Source organism: Nicotiana attenuata, chromosome 7, assembly GCF_001879085.1.
Source record: "Nicotiana attenuata strain UT chromosome 7, NIATTr2, whole genome shotgun sequence".
Lineage (NCBI taxonomy): Eukaryota > Viridiplantae > Streptophyta > Magnoliopsida > Solanales > Solanaceae > Nicotiana > Nicotiana attenuata.
The window spans coordinates 97,519,040-97,528,718 of NC_031995.1; positions in this window are offsets into that span (position 1 = coordinate 97,519,040).

Below are 9,679 nucleotides of genomic sequence, written 5' to 3' on the forward strand. Positions count from 1 at the left end.
CCCACTTCTCTCGGGGAAAGAGGGGTATACATACCTCTCTCCCCCCGAGTTCTCGTAGTGATAATGTTTAGACTTTTCTTCTTTTATTTTGTTGTCTTCTTCTGTATCTTTATAATCCGTTTGCCATTTTGACAAAAAAAAGGAAGGCTTTTGCTTAAGTATTGTGCAAAGTTTTATTCCTTTTGCGTCGAATTGGATATGGCTTCGGGTGTATTTTCGTCCGATAGCTTTATGTTCCGGGCATAAACTCTTCCGGAATCAACCCTTTACTATGAGTGTTTCATAAGAGAGGATCCTCTTATGTTTACGGTGCTCTTGAAGAGGACGTCTCCTGTTCATTCCAGCACAAGCATTTGAAGTTTTTTTTATTAACTTTCAAATGATAAAAGCAACTCATCATTTGGACAAGAAAGAAGATAAAAATAAAAGGACTTTATTTGATTCCTTCTATCTATAAAAGTACATAAGCATTCGCTTGCTAAAAAAGATAAATTGCCAATACGTGTGGCTAGCTTGTACAACTTGTTTCTATGTGCCTGGTCATGCAGTCCCTGGTCCTGATGAGACATTATTGTTGCAGGGTCTCATAGTCCCAGTTTTTATGGCAATCATGTTGCCGTATCTCATACTATTGCCTCCCCCCAGTGCTCAAATGTGAAGTATGCGAATTGGAACACTGGAAGTCTTGCCCCGCTAGGTAAAGCACTTGTGAATGGTCGAATAGCCTTTGGTTCAATGGCAAGCTTTACTTCCCATTATGAATTTGCCATCGAGCCAAAGACTTTTTAACCATCCTGCAGCGGTTTGTTGTTTCAATGCCTTGTCATTTAGAGGTCTTAAATTTGCTGATGACGTTTCCTTCAATGTACGCTTTTCGTTGCTGCCTCGTTAAAAATCTTGCCAGAAAAATTCCGATTGGGATAAAAGCCGGTGGAAGGGAAAAAGAGTGCATCACATATTTTCTGTGTAGGTAGGATCCATCAGCAATAATACCTTTTAAGGGGAGTCACGTTCCAATTGCTAGGCAATTTGATTCCAACTTGATTCTCCAACTCGTATGATCTTTTACCGATAATAGCTGAAATATGGTAGGGGCTTTCCCACATCACACCCAGCTTCCCAGCGTTGATTTCTGAGTGTTCTGAGTCACTTTCCTCAAAACCAAGTCTCCTGGTTTAAAGTAGTGGAGATTGGCCCTCCAGTTATAGTATCTTTCCATCCTCTGGTTCTGAGCCACCATTCTTATGTGTGCCAAGTCCCTACGTTCATCATGTAGATCCAACTTTACCAGCAACTTCTTTATTCGTTTCTTCGGGAAAATCGTAAGGTTGGTTCCCCTACTTCCACCAGGATTAGAGCTTCCGTGCCATATACGAGAGAGAAAGGTGTTTCTCATGTGCTTGATTTTGCCGTCGTCCAGTACGCCCATAGCACGCCCGGTAACTCTTCAGGCCACTTGGCTTTAGCAGCTTCTAACCTCTTTTTGAGGTTTTGGATAATTACCTTATTGCTTGATTCCGCATGTCCATTAGCTCTCGGATGCTATGGTGAGGAGGTAATTCTCTTGATTTTCAGATCTTCAAGAAATTTTGTGACTTTGGAGCCTATGAACTATGGTCCGTTATTGCGGGCAATCTCCTTCGGTATTTTGAATCGGAAAATTTTGTGTCCTCATAAGAAGTTGATCACTTCGCGCTCGGTTAAAATTAAAAGAAACCTTACCTTTACGGGACCCGACGATAGTGGACCAGCTATATTCATCCCCCATTTCACTAATGTCCATGGGGACAGTACTGAATGCAAGAGTTCTGCCACCTGGTGTACCATATGTGCATAGCATTGGCCCTTGTCACATTTTTGCACGAACGTCTTTGCGTCTTGTTCCATTCGAGGCCAGTAGTATCCTGCCCTAACCAGCATTAACACCACCGAATCTTGTGAGCACGTGATTTTTTGCCCTATATATGAATAATTCCAAAAATTTCAAACAAAATAATTTTTTTCTAGTATTTTATAAATCTTTGTGAATTTTGTGGCATCCTTTGGTAATTGTTGCATTTTTATTTGTGCATTTTAATCCATATGAAAATACCAAAAATATGCATTGGTATTTAGGGATTTAATTTCACAATTTTAGTAATTAGTTTTAGAATAACATGTAAAGACAATTGCAAGAAAATAGTTTCTTTGCATTGTTAATTATTACATTTATCTTTAAATAGAGTTTTAAATAATAATTTTAGGAGTTAGATAGTTTAATTAGGTCTTTTGCTTTGTTTTAGCATTTTATAAAATAAATACAAAAAATATAAAATACAAAAAGCAAAGTGATTAAAATACAAGAAAACAAACAAAAGAACAAAGAAAGGAAATGACTGGCAAGAACTGGGCCAAGTTGCCCAGGCCCAAACAAAAACACCCCACCCCAACCTAGCCCAAACGCCCCTGCCCGGTCCAGTACCCCCCCCCCCCCCCCACTAACAAAAACGACGTCGTTTGGCAAATCGATCGTAACCGTCCATACCCCCAAATATGATGGTCTAGATCCGATCTTCCATTCTTAATAAAACTGTAATAACCTTTATACAAAAATCAACGACAATTCCCATCCTCCTCGTACAAACCTTAACCCCGCCTTCCTCCGCCGTCCTCCGCCCTAGCGCCGCCGGCCAGAAATCGCCGCCGGCGGCGGCGATGCTCCGAACGACCCCAAAAACACACCACAGCACCTCCTCCTTCTCCTCGTTCCCAGTCTGGGGTCAGTTTTCTTCGACTCCCATCCAAGCTTCTCGAATCTTCAAAATAGTAGCCGCCGCCTCCGCCGCGTACGGCGGCGCCACCTCCAAATCTCACCCAAATTACACCCCGGGGTCTCCTCACTTCCCTCTTCCTAATTCCCCAAGTGGTTTCCTCCAAATCTCATTAGATCTCTTCGAATTTTAAATCGAAGTGCCGCCCAAAAACCCTAACTCCGCCAAATAGCTAAAAATTGCACCCTATACGCTCCTAATTTCCTTCTTCCTGAATCCCAACTGGTTCCCTTCTTACATCGTTGGAGTTGCTCGAATGTTAAGTCACAGAATTAGCAGAACCCTAAAATTGCATAGGTAAGTTTCTCTTTGTTTTTTGGGTCATTTCCTTCTCCATGACTGTCACTTCTTCGTGATCAATTGACTTGAGTCTTGTTTGTTCTTCTCCGTGTTGATTTGTTCATTTTCTTATAATAATTAGTAGCATGAACTTGTTCTTTTCATTTTTCTCAAGTAAGCAGCTTAAGCATGTTTTCTTTTGATCCGTATGATTCGTAAGTAGAGGTCTAGGTCTGAAATTTTGATTAGTTTAGTTTGATTATAATTCTGACTGTTTGGTTTTCCTGTGTTTGATTCTTTCCTTTCATACTGATTCTATTGTTGTTCAATTTTCTTAGTTTTGTTGATCGCTAATAGATGTTAGTAGTTGTTAAATCGAAAAATCAGTAGTTATTTGAATTTAGGATTTGCGATTGGATTGGTGGTGCTGGTTTAATTTGCAGAAATAGTTATTTGGACCATGGTTAGTTAGAAAGGTTAGTGTAGTTAACGTAGGCTAGTAATTTCAGGAGGTTCAAAGGGTAGTTTAGGCATGGGAAAAAGGGTACTTTCATCAGATTTGATAATTTTGAAGGGGGGGGTAAGGATAGAATAAGAGATTGTAACAAGTTATAGACCTTCTAGGATGGACTATAGTGTAGGTTCTATAAACTTAAGGTAGTTGCTTGTGTAACAAGTCAGAAAATAAAGGGCAAACACTGAAATTAGAATAGGGGACTTAAGGGGTAAAAGGAAAATCTGAAATTGGACCTTAGTTCACCTATAAATAGGCATTCATTTGCCTTGAGTAAAGGAGAAAAAAAGTTTTGGGCAGTCCTCTAAACCCCTTCCAAAAGGCATAAAACAGAGTTTCTAAAAATCATAAATTCCTTCAAAAAAATACTTGATCTCAGCATTGGGATCAGAAATAAGCTGGTTGTCGAGTATACTGTTCTTAGGTATGTGAAAGTAGCTGCCAAAGAGTTGTAAGGCCTATTTGAATTGCTGTAAACTGAATCTGAGTATCGATTTGGTTTTGGACTGCATTTGGTGCTGAAATCGTTGATGTTTTGGTTCATTGCTGGAGTTTCAAACTATTCCTGAACTTGCTGTGTTGATTGAGTTTTTATGGATTTCAACTTCTTCCTGGGCTGTGTTGCAACTGTCACTACTACTGATCTTTCCCTTTTCTTAATTTGCAATTACGAGGTACACATTTGAATCTGCCCTGCTGTAACATTAAGCTTGAAATGGAATACAAATGTTCATCTGTTTGATCTTGAAGTGTGCTGCTTGGACTGTGGTGTATTGATAGTTAAATAGGCGTTAGATTAATCAGCACAGTGTCGAATCAATTTTGTATGTGTGTAAATACTGGACTGTTAACTGGACTGTAAACTGGACTATTCGTAATGGACTGTTGCAATGAGATTAATTCTGAGTATAGCAGTTACATTTAGAATCTAATGTCTACTTTTCTGCAATGAGATTTATGATTTGGACTGTTTCGATTTTTGTTTCATGTCATAGGACTCCCATTGCAGTTATTTAGAACAAGTGTAATAAGGTATGTAAACACATTAGCCTGATAAGTTGAAGTCAGAATAGAATAAGGACTTGAACCTCTTAAGTTTGATTACCTCCACATTATTAGTAATCACCTTAGTCTAGTTATCCGTGTATATTTCTGAAATTAGTTGCAAGCCAGTAGTGGATACAATTGAACAACTTGAAATATATTCAGTAGTATTTTTCCGTGTGAATTTGCTTAAGCTCCAGTTCTGATTGGGGCCTGTCAACGGATCGAGGCTTAACAGCCTATTTTTTGAATAACGTGGGCATTAGTTCTACTGATATGTGACCCCAACCATTTCAGCCCTCACTTGGCGCTGGCGTTAGCCTGGGTTTAAGTGGCCTCTCAGGACCTGGGCTGATTTTAGGCCCAACATTTTTGGTTTATTGTGGAAATTCTGTCCAGTCTGCCAGTCCCGTGTGGATTGGTCTGTTTAGGCCCAAGGCTAGGAAGACAATTGACTCGATATTGGCCCAATTGGTAAGCTGCGACACTTTCACAATAATAATCAACTAGACTTCTTCCTTTATTAGAGACAAATCAAAAATAAAAAATCTTATTCATTTTTAGTTTGGCCTTTTAATGAATGATGAGACGAGCCCGCCGAATAAAACACACAAATTGCGGGGGCCCTCATTAATTGCTTATATCAAATATTTAGACTTCGGGATATGCATTAGCGAATTTCATGGCTCCCCACACAGTTAATAAACGCGTAGCTACTTTAGGCGCGCATTTTAAATTAAAATCACCTTCCTAAACACGGGTGCACATTTATGTTGACCCAAATCCAAATCTCAACGAAGTCGAAATGTTGTTAACAATCACGGGTGCACTGGTGCGACGTGGTTTGAGGCGCATTTCCACGACGTTGCAATTCGTTTAAAAATCGAATAAATAAAATAAAAGCGGTTACTTAATAAAAGCACATAAAGCTAGAACATATTTTTTCAAAATACAGATAAAATCCAAATACAACAGTTAGCGACCGTTTTGCTAGAACCACGGAAACCCGGAGAATGACTAAACCTTCTCCGGGTTAACAGAATTCCTTACTCGGATTTCTGGTTCAGCTGACTATAACAAGTCATAATTTTCCTCGGTTTCGGGAATTCACACTGGTGACTTGGGGCACCCTTAATTTCTTCCCAAGTGGCGACTCTGAAATCTTAATAATAAGTCCGGTTCCAGATTGTCACTTCAAGTTAGAAATAACTCCCTTTATTAATGAATCCCTTCCGGGGTTAGTGTGAAAAAGGAGGTGTGACAAGCTCTGGCGATCTGGCTGGGGAAAAGGAACCCAGAATCTCTTGGTTCAGGGTTCAAGAATTCGAAGCTTAGACTATATTGTTGTATTTGGCGTTATCTGATTTTTCCTACATGTTTCCAATGCTAAATGTGCAAAATGTTGCTTTTTTTACTGCGATTATCTGATTGTATATAAACTGTGCCGAAACCTTTCCTCTCTCACCTCCGGGATTGCATTACTGGGTTTGAGACATCCCTATTCTGTTAGTGTCAATACCCTGAAATAAGAAAGAGGCCGGACAAGTTACTAAGCCGGATGGCCCTTTGTGGTTCCCGGTAACGTAGCCCCCTCCTCGACTCGAGTTGTTCCGCCTCGGGTACACAGTCTAAGAACACATACACCAAGGTTTTGAACCTAGAAAGAACTTGACTTCATGCGGATCCCTAGTAGGGAACGCTTAATCTGCATCACCGTGCATTTTGACTTAGGGGACTCACACAGGGTTGGGTCGTCTAGGACAGGTGATATCCCGGAAAAATGGACCATCCTGATGCATACTACTTGTGCATTTATTTTTTGGACTCGCATGCTGACCGGCTTTGAAATATCTGGGGCAATGTTGAATGAAAGAGAAGAGAAAAAGCGAAGTAGCAGTGGGGAGATTAATTACCTATTACGCAGAAAAAAAACCAAATGGCCAGTAGTGCCGAAATGCTGCGGATTTTGAAATTGAAAAAAGAAAAAGAAAGACCAAAGTAGTTTGTTTTTGGCCATATGGGAAAAAAAACAAAAAAGAGTTTGTTTTCAAATTAGTTCGTTTTATTTGCACTAAAAAAAGAAAATATAAAAAGAATCTTGCTTTTTAGGAAAGTGAATTTGCCAACAAAAAACAACAAAAAAAAGAGGTTTATTTTTTCAAATTAAGGGGTGTTTTCAAAAATAGTTAGATTTATTGCCCGACTACGCAGGTTTGATTCTTCATTCGGATGTGAGATACATAGTCCAACCCTCAATCGGGTCCAACCACCCTTTTTGCAAAAATAGCCAAAAAATGTCAGTCTTTATTTTTTGTCGTAAATAAAATCAGGGGGTGCCGTTTTGTCAAAAAATGCGAATGGTCCCAAACAGGCACCGGAAGTGTTGTGCCAAAATGGCCATCTTGAGTCATTTTCCCAACGTCAACGGTGTACAGCCTTAAAAATCCTTCTCTCCCGAAGTGCTGAAAGGCCGTAACTGGCCAAAACCCGGCCGTTTGTTTTAAACTTGGAAATTTGAACGAAAATAGTGTATTTTGTTTTTGTTTAGGTCAAATAAGTATTAAATCACCTTAATAAATGTGCAGGATGACACGACTCAAAATGAACCCTTTCCAATCATGCTAAAGTCCCTTTGGAGTTGCCGATCTATGGTAAACGATTTGGGCAAAAGGAAGGGCAAGAATGCGGTTCAATGAAACATTTGAAAAGGGCTTTGCCGGTTTTGCTTGATATTGCCGCCTCGGGGAATATATTTAGAGCACTGGTTAACATGTTGGGACCCAGCAACATAATGTGTTTCCATTTTTTCGGATTTTTGAGCTTACCCCGACATTGGAGGAAATAGCCAGCTAACATTGGAAAGGCTCGAGGTTCCGTTGAGGGCACAACCAAAAAAAATTACTTGGGGTTGCTCCCAGAATTGTGCTGTACACAAGTTTTAGACTTCCTTGAAAATAGCAGGGCCGGTCCATAACACAGACCTGGCGAATGGCTTTTGTACTCTAAGCTTCATATATCAATCGCTATGGTTCATATCGGCGGGGTTTCAACAACCCAGGAAAGTAAGATATGTAGGCAAGAGGAAACCGCCAAGAAGTGGGAGGAGCATCGAGCGTGTTTTCGCTTTTATCGTGGCTTTCTTGGGCTTTTAATATTTCCAAGGAAGGATTGGGAGCATTGGACATAAAAATAGCTGGGTTGTCAGTTACATTAATCACTTCAAAGCAAAAGTACACTTGCACCTATGATATTGGCCGACATCTTCCGGTGCTCTTACAGTCTTGTTAAAGCCGGAGAAACTTTTCTTCGAGGGGTGCAACTTATTATTATAAATGTGGGATGATTGATGCATCTGTATCATCGCCTCTCAGTTTCTGAGTTATGGGTCTCCAGAAAAAAAACATGCCATAGAAGATTTACACAAGACTAAAGGGGTCGAATTGCCAGAAGGGGTCGACGGGTTGACAACATATTTTCGGTCCCTCACTGCTAGCCAAATTAAGTGGACACTGGGTGGTTACCTGTTGATGGAAGTCGTATATATGCCGGCAGCCCACGACCACAATGTTTCCTTCTGATGGGGCTTAGAAGCATTCAGCTTACGCACCGTAATCGAGTGTTGAGGGCAACTGGGGAGATCCAGGATAATACCCAAGGGATGATGATCTTGTTTTGCAAAGTGGTTGAGATTTGGCCCCGATGGCCAGTTTCCTGAAGCAGTGGTTCGCCAAGTCTGGAGCGAATGTCAATATTTTGGCGGCAAACACTTGTGTCCGGGATCGAGCCAAAGGAGAGGTGTCACCCTGATTACAGGCTTGGCCTAATAGAAGGACGTTGCATTCAGAAGACCCGGCCAAAAGAACCTCACAATCCAGGAATTTGTTGATTCATCACAAGAACAATGGATGGTTTAGCCTAAAGAGAAAACGAGTACAGGGCCCGCATAGGAAGCGTTGGGAAAAAAAAACAGGGTCCACAGACCTCCGATTTGAAAAATAGCTTGCAAGCCGCCGGCTGAATAAGGGGAGAAGGAAAACAATTGGGCCAAGGAGAAATGAAGTTTTTAACGAGCCCAAATACAAAAGATGAAGCTGGAGGCCGACAACCTGTCAGAAGTGCCAAAGATTACAAAGCTTATAAGCAAAATCTAAGGCAAAATGTGATGATTACAGTTTTGACGTCGACAAAGCAGAAAAGGAATTGTTTGAGGGTCCGGAAGCAATTTGGCCAAAAATGCAGAAGAAACGGGCTCGCATGGTTAAGCAGTTAAAAGAAGAATATGACAATAAGGTCCCGCAAGATTAAAGGAAAAGGCCACCTGTCGCAGAAAACCGAATGGATTAAACAGGCAAAAGGACTTTCAAGTGAGAGAAGAACACACTGTTATAGGCCATTAGCACAGCTTAAAAATGGATTTGCAAAAGCAACTTCGAGAAACAAAGCCAGGCGTTTGAACAGACTTTGGGAGGCTAGAGGGCCCAGCAGATAGGGGCGGTTGCTTCAAGAGAAAGGAAGAATCCGAGAGAGGAATCTTAAACCGTTGGCTCATTCTATTACCCGGAAATGCCCCAGATGTGCGAAAGAACATGACCCGTACCCTTCTTTGCATCAGTTCATGATATTTGTGAAGCAGATATGATGACTTAGACAGACCTCCAAGGGGACTTGCATGTTATAGGCCCGCCGGCGAGACGATCTGGAACGATGTCCCGCGGGCACCAGGAGCTTTAATTATTCATAAGTTGTCTTGTAGTCTGTTAGAGTTTTACTTTTAATGTCTGTAAATTCTTCATGGAGTTAGGTAGTCCACTTGGGCTTGTATTTCTTTTTGTCGGAGTCTGTATTTCCCTTTTGTTTAATACAGACAGTCAGTTGATTTGAGTCTGTATTTTGTTGAAACTAGGAAAGGATATGGAGTCTGTAGTTCTTTTTGCACAGAGTCCCTGTCTCGAGTCTTTGTAATGGACGTAGTTGCTATCAATAAACTTGAAAATTCCCAAAAATATTCTGCTTTCACTTTACATTTATTCTT